We start from the raw sequence: 14,074 nt of genomic DNA on the forward strand, positions 1-14,074 counted from the left end.
AGAATGACATCTCCCATCAATGATAGGTTTGTTTTTGGGTTTTTTGTTTTGTTTTGTTTTTTGTTTTTTGTTTCAAGCCGGACACAAAAGACCATGTCTTTGTTACTTTTCTATTGCTGTGAAGAGACACTATGACCAAGGCAACTTATGAAAGAAAGCATTTCACTGGGAGCTTGCTTACAGGCTGAGTGAGTGAGTCCAGGACCATCGTGGCGGGAAGTATGGCATCAGGAACACAGACATGACACTAGAGCAGCAGCTGAAAGTTCACATCTTGAGACAACAGTCACAAGTCAGAGAGAAAGAGGGGGAGATAACGGGAATAATGGCATAAGCTTTTGAACCTCAAACCACCCCCACTGGCACACCACCTCCTCCAGAAGCCCATACCTCCTGCTATTGGGTAACAAGCATTCAAATACATTAGCCAATGGGAGCCATTCTCATTCAGACCATCACAGCTACCTGCAATTGTAGTGAGATAGTCCTTCTGTGGCACTGACCACGCCCATTGGGGGGTGGAGCCATGGGCGGAAGTGACCTGTGGAAGGAGGTCGGAAAGAGAGCCTAGAAAAGCTCTCTTGCTGGCCTGACTAGGACAGGAGAGCATAGGGTGGAATTTCCTGGTGTTCATCTGTCTAGGTTGTAAGTTATTTCTCCCTGAATAAACATCTATTCAGCCTATTTGTTTATCCTGATCCTTATTTAACCGCAATATCTGGTGTCAGAAGTGGGATGAGTTTCTGAACCACCTTACTGAAGGCTTCAAATATTGAGTGGTCATAGATGCTAGTCAAATAAAAGCTAAGATGGAGCTTTTCTAGCCCATCATCTGCAAGGTCATCATTGGCCCTCTGATGAATGTCCCTCTGTGTTCCTATTTTGTGATCATCAGACAGACCATCAACTTTGTGAATAAAAACCTCAAAATTTATGTCTGGGTTAACCTTGTAGGCTTTAGAAACAGTAATGTGAAGTCGTGTTAAAGCCTCCATGTAGTCATCCTGTGCGTCAATGACATATATCAATGCTCCTGTCCCCCTGAAGATCATTTCATAGTCAAAGGTTGGGTCAAAGAAGTCCATCTGTCCAGGAAAGTCCCAAATCTGGAAGTTCACAAAGGAGCTATTGGAAATGTCGTCCTTGTAAATCTTGTTTGTACTTTCCAAAAAGAGAGTCTCATTGGGTGACATCTTATGAAACACCACCTTCTGGATGGAGGACTTGCTGCTGCGCAGCAGTCCCATGAGTAGGATCCTTGGCTTGGAGCTGTCAGCACCGCCCGGCCGCAGCCACCGCCGGCCCCCAGCTGCTGTCTCCTCTTCCTCCTCCTCTACACCATAGCCGAAGTCCTTGGGGAATGAGTCGTCTGCCAGCCAGGGGCGCCTCCTCCGCCCAGTACTGCAGGGACATGGTGGACCGCCGCTGCCCACGCCCTGACAGGACAGGACAGGCCGCCGCCTCCCCCTGCGGCCGCTGTTGCCGCCGTCCCCGGCAAAAAATAAATGACCCAGAGACAGAGATTGGAGTTCAAACTTCAAGCTGAAGATAGAAGAGCAAAGTAGCAGGCCATTATTTCTTATCACTACCTCAGTCTGAATGGGCTGGAGCATGGGCTCAGTCAGCATGGCTGGAGACAGAATGCTTTTATCTTCTGTGCGACTGGAGAATGAATGCCCCCTACTGAATACTGAAGACCCTGCGTGTGATCTGTTACTCTTTTGGACTGATTCAATCTCATGTATTCCTGGGTGGCCTTGAACTCTGAGAGATTCATCTACCTATTAATCCTGAGTCCTAGGATTAAAGGTGTGTACCACCACCTCCTAGCTTCTGGGATTAAAGCCATGTGTGTGTCTTCTATGGCTTGTGGCTGATTTTGCTTTCTGAATCCTTGGGCAAGCTTTAATAAATCATAAATAGTATATCACCACAGCTACCTATGATATCATTTTGCTTATATGAAATGTTGAGAAGAAACAAGGCCACAGAGGAGGGGTTGTTGGGAGATAGAAGTGGGGCAGGGAGGGGGTGTAAACAGGCCTAAGGGCTCTCTTCGAAATAGATGATTGAGATGGTCACCCTCTCTGTAACTATGGTAAACATCTGAGTTGAGTTACACTCTAGACATGGCCAACTATATGGCTTATCTCTGTGCTGGGCTGCTATACTGGCAAAATGTGAGTTCGTGTGGATGGACCTACTGCTTGGAGCAAGTCTTACAAGGAAAGCAAAGCCCACAGAGCATGGCAGGATCTTGTAGGGACATCTGGGAGCCTGGATCCACCAGATCTGACCTGGTCACTGGCGTCATGAGAGGCATCTGCTTGCTACTTGTCATCTCCAGATAGTTTTTGGTTCTTCCACTTGTGACCGGAGGGTTCCCAAAAAGCACTCTCCCCTCTCCCCTGTTATCCCTGAGGACAAGAACAGCAGCCAGCACTGGGCCATCAGAAGTAATATCATAGTTATCAGCTAACCATAGAAGGAAGCCAAGGTGGGACGGCAGAATTGTTAATTCCCGAAAACTTCCAGGCTTCCAAATGCTTTGGCGGGAGATTGAAAAGTAAACACCAGATTACGAGAAAATGTCTGCTGTTGGTGTCCCTGACCAAGAACTGGCTTCCCTGGGGTAGACAACACTCCCATGATCCTTTAAAAATGACTTAAATAGACATATTTTGCAGATGCACGGCCAAGCAAAGTCATGGAAAGGAATGGACAGACAGCTTTTACTGTTATTAAATCACAGATGAGTCCACAAGAGTCCACAATGCTTGTAGCATTCGAGGTTTTTGTCACTGAGACAAATGCCTGATTGATTTAGGAAGGAAAGACTTTTGGGGCTCCTGGCTTTAGAGGGAATGAACCCTGACCAACCATCTGTGTTGTTTTTGTGCTGGGCATGATCTGGCAGAGCCACACAGCATAAGGGCATGGTCAGGCAGAGCTCCACAGGGGAGGGGCATAGTCAGGCAGAGTGACTGACCTCATCCCAGCCAGAAAGCAGAAATGAGTAACTGAAAGGGGCCAGGGACAAGATGTTCCCTTTAAAGGCCCCCTGGTGACCTCTTTCCTCAACTTCCCATAATCTATTAAGATTTTTATTCCACTGATGAATTAATCCATTCAGTATCTTAGAGCCCTTAGACATAGGGCTGGGAAGGCAGCTCAGATGATGAGTGTGCTTGCACAAAAACCTGGGCTCGATCCCCAGACATAAACCCAGTGTGGTACTGCATGCCTGCAATCCCAGCATCAAAGCTGGAGGCTGGGGGATTGGGTCATCCTTGGCTAAAGAGTAAGTTCAAAGCCACACTGAGCTACTTGAGACCTTGCTCAAATAATCAATAGAATAATAGGAAAGATCCCCCAAGAATACAGCAAGAGCAGAATGAACTAACAAATTATGTCTCTGCAATCAGTTACCCCTCAGCCAATAAAAAGCTAAGTGATGCTGTAGAGAGTAGCACGGATGAAAATTAAAACTGGCAGAGTAAAGGACACCAGCCAAAGGGGACATGGTTCATAATTCTGATTATATAAAATTCTAAAAAGTAAAGTTACTGTGTTGAAACAGAACCTGGGAAAAGAGGAGGTGGGAAAGGGGTGAGGGAAAGAAAGATAACCCTGCATGCTGAGGTGTACAGCTGTCAGCTTGTGGTCCTTTGGGACCAGGAGGTCTCCAATGATGTGCAGAGCATCAGCTTGTCACAGTATTTTTCCAGTCTGTCCCCTCTGAGTGTCAGAGGGACTGGGCACGATTTGCTGATGGCAGGAGTGAGGGGACCCTTCCCTCCTGCAAGCAGTCCTGGGAAAGTTATTCCAGCTGCCGGGCCAGACAATTCTGGATAATGGATGGCTGTTCTTTAAGGCTGCTGTGGAATCGCGCCCCTCCTTAATCTACTGCAGTATCATTAGGAGAGAAAACGTTTGCTTGGGGAGCTCCTGCAGCCTTTGGAAATTGCAAGTTCAACACTAACAGCCAGGGCAGCTCTGGCCTTAACCCTTCCCTGCCCAGCCCAGGCCAAGGGCTTTCTTAAAGAGGTGACTCTTCTGGGGCAATGACATAGATACTTGGAGGCCTGGGTCCTGTTTTGCGGTACTTCCTGGCCTGGAAAGCCATTGGATTTGAGGGAAGAAGGGCAGAAGAACTGTCTGAAAGCACAGTGTGTCGTGGAAGGAAAGTGGAGTAGCATGTGGCAGCTGTTTATGTTGTGTTTCCAATCAGGAAGAGAGAGAGAGGGGGATGCTAGTACTGTTGGCTTTCCCACTTTTTATTCAGTATGGAACCCAGAGTCCCTGGGATGGACAGGGACTCTACCTCAAGGTGTGTCTCCTAGGTGATTCCAAACTTGGAGTTACCCAGAGGGCAACAACCAAATGCAATCAAATTGACAGTGATGGTTAACCATTATACTTCACTTCCGCTGGGCTGAGCAAGTCTGCTGCCCATACCTGTCCCTTGGCCACACTCCATGATTGATCTGGTGGGTTATGAAAGAGAAAGAGACAGACAGAGAGACAGAAAGAAAGAGAATATATCTGGGAGATGAATATGTTGAGAGATGTCCAGAGAGAATGGGAGGGAGGAGCTGTGAATGGATACAATGAAGATATACTGTATGTATGAAAGTGTCAAGACAATACATTCAAAAGATCACAGTGTTTTGCTTTTACAGACACACAATGGTTCAATTTAGTTAATTTAATTTTCAGACTTTTAATCTTCTCCCACCATCATTCCTCAGCATATATGTATCAAGTTGGCATCTTTTGATTATATGGCATTAGAATGTTGGATTTTAAAAACATCATTTGAGTGGTTGACTTGATTTTCACACACACACACACACACACACACACACACACACACCATTCTATGAATTTTGGGTTAGGATTGGGATAGAATTTTCAGTAACTTCTGAAATGGCCCCAAGCATTCTTCTACCACTGTGTACTATGAGTTTCTATGATGCTGTGTTCTCGGCATTGACAGGAGATTGAGGTTATAAAATCAAAATAGCAATCAACTCTGAAAAATGCTGGAGATGCTTGGCGTCCTGTAGTCTCAAATATTTGGCCTAGGCTGAATTCTTTATGTAAAAATAACCAGCAAGTCTGCCTTATTAGTATGCAAATTTCTTTTGTCTTTTAATAAAAGATACAGTCATATACATAGTAAATAATTATTTTTAACATAAATGTCTTTATAATTTATTAGCAATAAATATTTTATTTTATACCCATTTTATATGCCTATATACCCAGTATGGTGTAATAATTTCTTGGGAAGGAAGGAGTTGTGAGAGGGACAAGTTTAAGAAGCCTTAGGCTGGCAAGAGGGCAGGCAGTGTGGACTGGTAAAGCAGCTCATCAGCTGCCGAAGCCTGGCCACCTTCAGGAACATGCGTAGAGATGGAGGGAGAGAACTGGCCCTACAGAATTATCTGCTGGACTCCGGGCACACACCGTGATGCACGCAAGTTGCCCTTCACCACTACCACGCACACAGAATCATAATAAAGAAAGATGCCCAGGGCTACTGGATTTCAGAACGCTGGACAGCTCCCAGGGCGCTAAATGGCTTTTGCCTTCAGGATCCTAGCATGACTCACTTCCTGTTGATTCTAAATGGAATTCTCAGTTGATGAAGGATATTTGTAAATCATGCCTTGTGACCAAGAATGAGAGCAGGTACTAAGCCCAGGTAGTCTAAATCTGAATCCCAGGCCCAGCACCGGCTAGTTATATACCTTTCTCCACCTCCTTCTGTGTTTGGAAAGGACTAAGCCAAGAGAGTCCAAAGCTTTTAGAAAGTGAGTTATAGTTACTGCTGCCATTGTCTCCAGAGCTCTCCATAAGACATGGGGATTCTTGGATTCCATCACTAGTCTGTGTAATTAAACCATTTGTTTTATTAATATTATTAGGCTTTTTTCTGTGATAGTGTGTTTTATAGTACTTGGTCAATTATTTAAAATATAACAAAGTGAAGATATTAGACTAAGTGGTGTTTGCACCTCCATAACTATGCCGTTGTGAGCTGTAATTACACCAGTGTCTGTGCCTTATGCTGTGTCATGAGTGGGGAGAAAAGTCTACACGAGGCATAATGGGAAGGGGCTTTGAACAAGACATGGGATGTGCAGACTGTCCAATCAGCTCCTTGTTGACACTGGCCGTACATCTCCCTCATCTTCCCTCCATGGGTGCTCAAGGTTTTAGGCAGGCACACTCTCCACTGTCCCCTCATAGACCATATTTCACTCCTGCCATCTTTTTGTGAGTTTCTAGAATAGATCACAGACTTTCACTCCTCGGGGATATTTCCTATGCTGTGTCCTTTGCCAGATATGTAGAGGAGCATCTAGAATCTTTCCCACAGCAAGTGGCAAAAAAAATATAATTCAGTGCAAAAAATTGATGCCATGAAATTAATTGGTACATTTACCTGAAAAGGTCAAGAACTGATTGATAACTTCAGACATAACAGGATCTATAAACTTGCCATGTCCTCTGTTCTAGCATCACTCACTGTCACGCTGGGTATTTGGGGGTGGCAGGAGTGTGTGGCTAGCATTGGGCTCCATTACACTGGCTTACCATCTAACTTCATTGACAGCACTACAAAAGTTCATAGTAGGACTCTGCAACATGGGTTAGGTCACCTGTCAATGGCAGAAATGCTTCCTGTGACCAAGAGCTGACTTTGGGGGTGGCCAAGTGTTAGGGGACAATTCAGCCCCACCTGCATGTGCATGTTGGAGAAGTTTGTTTTGTTTGGGTTTGGTTTTTGGGGTTTGTGTGTGTGTGTGTGTGTGTGTGTGTGTGTGTGTGTGTGTGTGTTTACATATGCTTGTGTATTTGTGTGTTTAAATGTGTGTGTGTGTATTGTGTGCATGTATATGACATTCATTATTATAACAATTAAGTTCACAGGAAGAAACAAAGAATGAAAATTCAACTGACCTCAGTGGCAGGAGCAGTCTTTATTTAACATGAGAGGGATACCTCAAGAGAGTAGCCATGTCTTCCTCCAAGAGGAATGTTTTAAATAGATTTATGACTTTGTGTGGGACTACATTCATAGCAATCTTTCCTATGACACGCCATGGGTTGGACATGCCTGGAGAAGATTAAGCCCCAAATGGCTTAATCTTCCTCCTTCCTTACCAAACCTCCCACCTCAATCCTGTTCCTCCTTCTTCGTGTCTCCTCCCCAGCTAAGTGAATGAACCCTATGGAATAGTTTCATTTGCATGGGCCTTGGAGGCCAGGGGCCCTATCATGAGCCAATGTTACTGAGTCTCATCCTATCCAACAACTGTGTATTCTCTCTGGGAATAAAACAACCACACACTTAGCTGGGCATGCCTGGAAGCTGGGGATTGACTTAGGAATAAGGACCCATCTTTGAACCATGAAAGGTTGAATGCTGAGTGTTCCCCCAGGGTGTGTGGAAGAGTAGAGAAACCAGACCCCAATGGGAGAGCAACGAGGCAGCTGGAGCTCACAAGCAAAACACAACCCATAGTGAGAAGATAAGAATACCAACCAAACCAGCTCAGAATGGACACAGATGATCAGGCATGGTGGCACACACCTTTAATCCCAGCCCTTGGCAGGCAGAGGTAGGTGGATCTGTGGTCATTTTGTTTTTAACTCTTTGCTCTTTGGGGGCCTGCCTGTCCACACTATTTCTCTCTCCTACCTAGCTATTGGCCATTCAGCTCTTCATTAGGCCAGTCAGTTATTTTAGACAGGCAAAATAGGACAGCTTCACGGAGTTAAACAAATGCAACATAAAAGAATGCAACACATCCTTGCATCATCAAACACAAAACATATTCCACTGCCTAAAAGAATGTAACACATCTTTAACTAATATTTCACAACAGATCTCTGTGGGTTCAAGGCCAGACTGGTCTACTTAGTAAGTTCTGGGCTGGCTTGGAGCTGCAACAGGATTACATCCCATGTTCCTGGACTGCCTCCCAAATCCTTCCCCCCTCACCACAACTGCTTTCTATGGATATATTTCACTAGGTGGGTCCTCAAGACTCCCTTCACCCCTATAACCTCTAAATCCTATCCCCAGAAGCTATCCAGGAAGGAAGACTCAGTAAAGCACAGTTTCAGCAGTTGGGTAGGACCAGTCCCCAGGGAACAGGGTCCCAAAGCCTCTGTCCCTGAAGTGTGCATTAGATCCCAGTCCTGAGCTCACAATCTGCAGGGGATGTATGGTAGGACAATGACATCCCATGTCAGGACCTGGTGGCATTTGGGATGGAAGAGTCTAACTTTGGGGCTACTGAGGTGTTGCAGCTCCCACTTGCCTTCAGAGGAGCTAGCCAAACTCTTTCTGGGGTCCCTGCCAGACCAACATTCTTTCTCCCTGGCCTGTGTCTGGGAAAGCTGAGTGAAAAGCCTGGGGCTCAAGGGGAGTGGAGGAGAGGTGGGGATCAATGGCATCTAGAAGCCCAGCACTTGTGTAGAGCTGCTTGGGAGGCAGAGGGGCTGGGGATGACAGACCAGGCTCCAAGTAAAGGTGCCCAATAGGACCCTGTGCCAGGGCAGTTGGAGGAAGGAAGAGAGCAGAATACCATACCCTGGGCAGGAATCAGAGCCGGGCCACTTGTTAAGATGCTGTGTGACCTTGTCACATCCCCTCTCTGAGAGTTTCAGTTGTTTCATTTGCAAAGTAGATGTAGTTACTCTTGTCCCTGATGAACAGCTGCTTGGAAAAATGAAACAGATCTAGGTAGACCAAGGGGTAAAGTCTAGATATTGATTTGGGAGGGACCTAGTCTTGCTTCACCTGCCTCCTTCTCCTAGCCTCTGGTCATTAGCCAGGCCTCCTTAGCTTTGCCACTGAGTCCAATTGATTGGAGGAGGCAGGCCCTTTATGCAAATGAGCCTTTATGCAAATGAGGCTACTTTCTTCCCCCACCCCTCCTCCACAAGGCCCCACACTCCTGGTTGATGCTCCCTGGTTGGGGTTGGAACCTATAACACACTGACTTGCTATCTAAATGCAGGCAGGTCTGACCTCTATTCCGGAGCCCTGCTGCCCAGCCCTGTCACTGGCCCTCCCACCTCATCATGGCAGCTGTGTGACTTTGGGTCAGTCACTGGACCTCTCTGAGCCTCAGTCTGCCCCTCTGTTAAATGGGGAGAAGGCTGCCCATGGATGAGTTCTGTTCCTTTCTACATACAGGCTCATGATCTTGCAGAGACATTTGCCAGCAGCTTCGGATGCCAGATCTTGTTTTGGGTGCTGAAGCTGCCCTGCCCTTGCCTGTGGGAATCCCCCTCTTCTCCTCATCCCCATCCACCTTGCCCCTTCCCAACTCTTCTTGAACCTGTACCTCACCTCAGTCCTTGATCCTGCAGTCATCTTTTTCAACATGGACTTGGCTAATTTCTTGGGCCCATGAACGGCCCAATGAGAAGGCCGGAAGGGTGTTTGCTTCTGCTCCATCACCCGCCCTAATGTGTTGTCTGACACTTTCAATTTATTTTTCAATTCCTTCACCATCAGAAATGACGATTAAATTCCCAGCGTAAACGCTGCTTTACCAAACTGAATTAATCACAGCGAGGAGGGGTGGGCTCTGCTGCTCAGTTGAGGAGCAGGCAATAACCACGTGTCCTCACGGGGTGAGGGACAGGCTGTGGGTCCTCTCTGTATGCCCTGCCTCCAGGAACCTCACTGGAGGTCACCGGCCTCACAACCCTCTGCCCCCTGCAGCCTCACCCTTGTCCAGGGTCTAAGGAAGGAGGCAGCCTGGGGTCATCGCCTGTTAGAGCAAAATCAGGGACACAAGCTTGGCTCCTTTTACTCATCCTCAGTTTGCAGTATCTAACTCAGAATTTCTAGTCTACATACAGGGCCAAAGTTCCTGTAGGGTTGAGGCTTCAGAGGCCCTGGTGGACAGGGGCCCTGGGCCCATCCCTAACAAGGTCACCAAGTACCTTAGGGCCATACAGCAGCCAAGATCACCTCTCTGTCCTTCCCCTCCCCACTCTCACCCAACAACACACAGCACTCCGTGGCCCTCACAGCTGCTCTATGCCCCATCTACACCCACGCCTGCTCCCAGCCCTCACAGCAAAGCTCAGATACAAACAGCCCTGATACCTGGAGTGATGGAGGGCTGCCATGACTCCCCACACTGTCCCACCAGATTTCACACCCCCCCAGGCTCCACACCTCTGAGACTTTCTGCCCTCCCCTCTCAAGTTGTCCTCGCACTGGAAGGCCCATCCCGCCTTGACCAGATTAGATGTCACCTCCTTAGAGAACCTCCTGTGGCCTCTGTTCCTTCAGCCTAAGTTAGCTTCTCCCCCACAGGGATCTCCTTTCCTTTCCATCAGAGTACTTAACAGGAATTAGAACTATGTTTTTATTCATGGTTTCTATTTACTCAACAGACTGGTAAACACTGAAGGGATTATTGACTCAGGTCGGGGATGTGACACCTAGGTGAGACGGGCAATGAATAAATGATGAATGAATGAATGAATGAATGGTAAATTCTTCCAGGTATCAGACTAGACTCTAGAACCAGGGAGAAAAATTGGACACAGCCTGGGCTTTCAAAGTCTGGCAAACACAAACATGGTGACATTGAACAGAGTAGAGGACTCAGAGAACGGGTGACAGCCTTAAGGGAAATGTAAGACCTTTGGCAGAAGGAACTAACTGTTGGATTTAAATGAGAATGATGGGTTGTGTGAGGCCACACTGTGGGGCAAGAGGCCTCTGCTATGCTAGAAAGTGACACAAAATGTCCTTCTGCATGTTGCAAATATGTGTTGCTTTTATTGGTTGACAAATAAATCTGTAACACAGTTACAAAGACAAAGAAGGCAGAATTAGGGAGATGTCATGTACTTGCCAAAGGGGTAAAATGCCAGAACATTACTGGTGAGCCACAGCCACGTAGTGATACACACATTATTAAAAATGGGTTCATTTATGAGAAAGCTAACCAGCAATAAGCCTGAGTCATAATTATTTTATTTAATATTAGCCTATGAGTGGTTATTTCACAAGTGGCTATAGGGACCAGAGTGTGAGAGAAAAACCAGTCCAAGGGGACCAGAAGGATAGAGGAAAACATTCAACTACAAGAAAGGTTGGCAGAGAGCCAGCAAGACAGCTCAGTGAGTACAGGGACTTGACACTAACCCTGATGGCCTGAGTTCACATGGTGGGTGAAGAGAACTGACTCCTGTAAGCTGACTGACACACATACACTGTGGTACCCCGTACGCACACACACATACACACACACATACATACACACACACACACACTCATACACAAACATACACACACACACAGCAAACAAACAAATGTAATTTAATAAATTTAATTAACTATACATTGGCAAGGCCAGACCTAGGGGTCCCTAGACTCCTGGGCTGAGGCTTCCAGATGCTGTTGCTGCTGCTGCTGCTGATGATGATAATGAAGATGACAATGATGCTGACAAGGATGGGAAGGTCTTGGAAGAATTTTAGGAAGGAGGATGATCAGGTGACAGAGGGATGGTCAAGATGGAAAGATAAGGAGGAGGTCACTCTAGTGCTTTGGACAGTGGTATGGTTGGGTTCCGGGTGGAGAGGAGACCCATGAGTCAAATCCAAAGGCCACTTGAAGCTAGGCAGCACTTTCCCATCCACAGTGGGGAACCAGCCCTCACACCCCCATCCAAAGCTCCTCTCTCAGCAGCTTAGGTCGATCTGCTCTAGAGACTGCAGAAAGCCAGGCCTTAAGCTGGTGAGGAACAGTAGCACAGATGGGAAGCTGCAGCCTTGTGCTGATCACCCTGGTCCAGCCTGGGATAACTCATGCGAACATTCCTGGACCTATGGTATCCAACAAAGCCAGATGCAGAAGTGTCCTAGGAGATAAGCAGAAGGAAAAACCCTGGAGCTCACAGTCAGGCAAGCACAAGGACCCTGGAGACCATAATCACATCCTTAGGAGCAGGGGGCACAGAGAAAGACGTCAGCACACTTGTCCAAGTGTGCATTGAGAGCTAAATGTGTCTCTGCCTGAAGACAAAGGGTCTTACAAGATGGACAGGGACCCTGCCCAGCCACTGTGGTATGTCAGGGAGACTTCTAGAAGGAGATTGTGACTCTCCATCTCTGTCTCTGTGCACCACACAGGGTTTGAGACAGGACAACCCCTGAAGGGCCCTTTCCTTGTACAACAGCTGAAGCAGACATTAGCTCATCACCATATTGCAGATTGAGCTCCAAAGCTCCTACTGTGTGTTGTCCTTCATAAATCACAACAAATAGGAGCTGGGGGAGATGGCTCAGTGGCTAAGAGCACTGGTTGTTCTTCCAGAAAATCCAAATTCATTTCCCAGAACTATCCCATGTGCTTCATAACCATCTGTAACTCCAGTTCTAGGGGACCCCATGCCATCTTCTGACCTCCCTGGGCACTGCACACATAAAATTAAGGGTGAAAAATCATAACAGTCAACGCTTGGTCCCTACTGTGTGCTGGGTACAGGCTGAGCACCTTCCAGGCAAGATCTCCTTTGTCTTCCACAGTGTCCCTAGGAACAGAGACCCCACCAAAGCTGCCTTGGGACCTAAAGTATAGATAGAGGAGGGTGCGTCCAAGGTCCTCCTCAGCCTCTGGGCAACACAGAGCCTAAACAACCTCGGAGCCTGTCCCTAACCTCTGAACCCATCTGCTGAAAACGGAGTACCAGGTAGAAAGAAGAAAGACCACAGGATCCATGATGACACCTCATGCCACCCTACCACCAGAAAGGAATGAGCCCTTGGCACCAGTGACACTTTAGGGACCTCTCCACTCTCCAAGGACAGAGCCAGCCCATCTTGGTCTCTAGACTAACAAGGACAATAGCTGCCAGCAGAAGCTCTGAGCAAGGGCCTGGCCTTCTGACTTGATTTGACTCTTCTTACCTTCATGACTCTCATGGGGAACATGGGCACTGGCCCAAGGGTGGGGAACCCTATCAGAGAGAACAGAAAGTCCCAAGCACCCATAACCATTCCTGCTGAGTTGTGACCTTGAAAACCAGCATTATGTCTGGTTATTGATGTCTCTCCCCTTGCTAGACTCTGGCTTCCATGACACTGTCTGTGGTAGCACAGCTTCCAACATAGCTCAAAGAACATAGCTGCTGTAGATGGAGGTCCTTTCCAGCCTGGTCCCACAGTGGATTAGCCCCAAATAAGCACGCAGAGACATTGAATTATTAAACTGTTGGTGATGGCTAGGGTTTCTTACTGGTTAGCTCTCCAATAATTATTAACCCATTTCTATGAATCTATGTATTGCCACATGGCCTTATCTTACCAGAGAACATCTGGCACATCCTATCTTCCCAGTCTCTTCATGATGTCTCCCCTCGCAGCTTCTCTCTGTGTCCTCTTCCCAGCATTCTCCTCCTCTGGTAGCTCCACCTATACTTTCTGCCTGGCTATTGGCCAATCAGTGCTGTATTTATCGGTTGATAAGAGAAATATATATACGGAAGCACATCCCCTATCAAGCTGGTGTCAGGGGGTGTTGAATGAATGTAGTAGATGTTGAAGCAAATAAATACATTCCTTCCAGATCTTCCAGGAGCTCAGCAGTGAGGCGGAGGACCACCCGCCCCTGCTGGTGCCACTCCAGATCCCTGTGTGCCCAGCCTGCTTCTGCTGAGCCATTCACCATGGTGCAAGACCCAGCTGTGGCTCCTGGCTTCTCAGGCCTCTCTGTTGACGGAACTCCATAATGAAACCCTGCACAGGATGCACACAGGCTGGTGAAGGGTAGGTAGGATAAAAGGGTCCCCTTTTACCTCCTGGGGCAGCAGGCACCAGTTCACAGCACTGCATTTGACCTAGCTTCCATCATCTTCAAAGTGACCCAGGGCAGGCTCCTGTCTTCTATGAGAAGAAGGGGCCCAGCATGAGAAGGCAACAGGCTCCCCAAGGCCACATAGAAGTTTGGCTATAGAGCTGAACTGAGCCCTGCTGGGGGTTGTGGCCCCATATTCCATAGCTTGAGCATTTCCTGTCCTCA

General features: G+C 47.3%; 1 pseudogene; it reads right to left on the bottom strand.

Moving 5' to 3' along the window:
• Nucleotides 1-734: 734 nt before the first annotated feature.
• LOC127225096 (ras-related GTP-binding protein C-like) lies at nucleotides 735-1,413 on the bottom strand (annotated as a pseudogene).
• Nucleotides 1,414-14,074: the final 12,661 nt, after the last annotated feature.

Source organism: Phodopus roborovskii, unplaced genomic scaffold (assembly GCF_943737965.1).
Source record: "Phodopus roborovskii unplaced genomic scaffold, PHOROB, whole genome shotgun sequence".
Taxonomy (NCBI): Eukaryota; Metazoa; Chordata; class Mammalia; order Rodentia; family Cricetidae; genus Phodopus; species Phodopus roborovskii.